At 49.9% G+C, this 2,878-nt stretch overlaps 1 long non-coding RNA gene across 1 annotated transcript; it reads right to left on the bottom strand.

The window, feature by feature from the left end:
* Window positions 1-395: 395 nt before the first annotated feature.
* LOC126548533 (uncharacterized) lies at window positions 396-2,509 on the bottom strand. Its single transcript, XR_007602932.3, has 2 exons — window positions 2,345-2,509; window positions 396-525 (listed from the first exon to the last, which is right to left on the bottom strand). It is a non-coding gene; the product is annotated as an uncharacterized lncRNA (long non-coding RNA).
* Between the last annotated feature and the right edge of the window lie 369 nt (window positions 2,510-2,878).

The following is a 2,878-nucleotide window of genomic DNA, read 5'->3' as shown; positions in this document are numbered from 1 at the left end:
ATGTTCATAGACCATAGACATTCAAGACATTAGCCGGGCAGCGCGCACGGGCGAGCGCATAGAGAAAGGAATACAACAAGAGCGGACACTCCCATATAGCCCAGCGGCCGAATTGATTGCAGCGCACCAAGCCGTGGGTGTTAAAACCTGAAGCACACTACCGGTTTCGTTTTTGTGCGCGCGCGTTTTGAATACTAGCTGGTGCGCGTCACGCCGGCTCCGTTGTTTTTTTTTTTTTTTGCTTTTGCAGCTAATATTTATATATTTATTTTTTATTTATTAAATATTTATTTGCAAATCATATTATAAAGTAAATTTGATTGCGAATGATCTTCACAAGCCTCCATTGAATATGTTCCACGTGCAATTTCATAAAGACGCAAGACACCTTGTGAAATGAGGAAAAATTAACGTTTATTTTATTCTTTGTAAATGCTCGTCGCGGGCTTTTGTGCATTCATCCAACGTTGTGGCACCAGGTAAGCAGCAGTAGTTTCCGCAGGAAGCTCCACCAGACGACGTGAGCTGAAAAAGTTACAAGCGTTATTTTGGTATTAACATGTAAGAATAATGCCTGTAGAGGCGAAGCGTGCGAAAGTGGTGAGTGGGCGGCATTACTAACAAAAGCAGTTCGTATTTACACACACGGCGTAGAAAATACACGACTCATCCCAAGCAATACCGTACATACCACAAATACATTCTAATTCCAATTAAGCATTCCCCTCTTCCCAATACTTATTTCCTGCACTTTAATAGCACGAATGCGCAGGCAACGGCGCGTTTCGCGAACTTGGCTGCAACCGACGCGATAGTACGCTACGAATACACAGAGCTGGCCACAACACAGGCTCTTAACCAGAGCATGCTGGACGCTCGCAGAATTCCTTCTACTCGCACTCAAGAGAAAATGCTGGGTGCTGTTACGTTTCGCCTACAACGCGCGGTAATGCCGGCGCGGATGCAACGGACGCCGGGGCTTCGTTCAACGCGGCGGACATTTTGGCCCGTTCGACGCCGCCGCAACGCCTCCCCGCCAAGCGTGTCCAGGCGTGTTTCAGTGCCACGTGTCTTCGTATGTGCGTGTGTGTGTGTGTGCCCACGCTTGTCAAAGCGCGGCAGCCGGGGAGCGGAGCTCCCCAAGTGAGGTGCCAGGAGGTCTGTCCGTCGGCGGGTTGGCGATGCGTCACTACACTCGGCTCACCATGTCTCTCGGCTCGACCGTGCGCGCCGTCGTGGGCTCATGCTCCGCCGTCGCGTGGGCTCATCCCGTGACCTTCCTTCTGGCCCGCGACGCCGAGAGTATAAGAGCAGCTGCCCCCGGACGCCAGGAGAGAGGCTCCGATTTGTTCTGTTGAGTTACGTGCTCTCCCGTCTCTCCACTTCGGTCGACCTGACCGGCCGCTCTTTTGCTATGTTAGAATAAACAAGTTGTTCTGTTACCAGTCTACTCTTGCTTTGCCGGGACCTTCGGATGCTTCCAGTGCCCCAGGCCGCCAGGCCAACGCTACCCTTGGGGCTTGCGACCCATTTGCAATAACGGGCGTCAGCACCGAGACCCCAACAGTGCCGTTCAGAAGACAGAATTTTTGAGTTACTAGTTCCTGGTGTTTGAGCTCCTTGGCTTATCTCTTGTGCGTTCTGCAGGTGCAAGCAACGCACTCCCATGTTATCACTCTTGACGATTGCTCGTCGCGTTTTCGACAAGCGTGCGTACCGAAAAAAGGCTTAAATTGTTGCGGGGACATAAAAATTGCCACAAACTTGTCGCAGTAAGATTGAGTACGCGCCAAACTGTCACCACGGCCGAGCTGCTTTTCGCTGCGTCACAACAGGCGCGGCGAGCGGGCCTCATAACATGAATGTATCGAAAATAATTTCCAACAATGTTGGGCGTCAGAGAAAGAAAAGCGCCATGAACTTGTCAGTGCATTAAAGCGCGAAACCGCGCACCACGGCCGAGCTGATTTTCGCTAACCGAGTAACAGCGCCAGGCGCGCCCACTGCGCTCGAAAGGTAGCCCAAAAGGTAATGAAATTAGTTTCAATAATGTTGGCAGTCAGAGAAAGCGCCAAAACTTGTCGCAATAAAATTCAGTACGCGCGAAACTGCGTCACAGCATCCTGTGCGACTAGCGTGCCCAAAAACTACCGAAATTAGTTGAAATATTGGGGCTTATAGGAAGCGTTGCAAACATCTCCCAGTACGATTCATTAATTCAAATTAACTGCTCCACGACGGCCACGCTGTTTTTCGTTAACTGCGTCACAAGTCTAGCCTAGGTGCCGGACAGTAAGCCTAGTTGCTTGAAGTGCGTCGCAGACTGTCGAACAAAGTTTCTCACCTTGCCGTAGTCCAATAGTGCAGTGCTGCCATGTCGAAGTTCCGAATGAACGCAATAATTCGCCGGGAGGCCACCAAACCAGGCTAAATCCCAAAATAGAAAAACAGGCAGACGGGTGCCCGAACAGGCCAGCGCTCAGATGCGCGGCCGATGTCTCTCTCTTCGGCGGTGTGTCTGACCTGTCTGACCTGTCTGACGAATGATGCAAACATCTGCCTCGTCATTCGCTGGTTCGCCTGTCGCTAGGCAACGGAAGTAAGCAGCAAAGTTTAATTTAATTTATACGGAGATATTTTTAATTTTTCGGGAAAGAATAAAAAAAAATAAAACATTTTCTGTTAATCTCATTTCACATTCCTCTTTTTTTCGATGCTCGCGGCCCCAATTTGTCGGTGTTAATACTATAGCGTGACGTGTTTCCTGTTTCCAATTTTCGCCGAGTGTCCGCTCTCGTTCAATCCCGCGTGCGTCTATTTGTCGTACAAAAATCCCTCACGTGACCTGATCCTAGGTGCCTAGGGACAGCATCATTTA

The sequence above is a fragment of the Dermacentor andersoni genome, chromosome 1 (genome assembly GCF_023375885.2).
Source record: "Dermacentor andersoni chromosome 1, qqDerAnde1_hic_scaffold, whole genome shotgun sequence".
NCBI classification, from domain to species: Eukaryota; Metazoa; Arthropoda; class Arachnida; order Ixodida; family Ixodidae; genus Dermacentor; species Dermacentor andersoni.
This window is presented reverse-complemented; position numbering and strand designations above follow the sequence as displayed.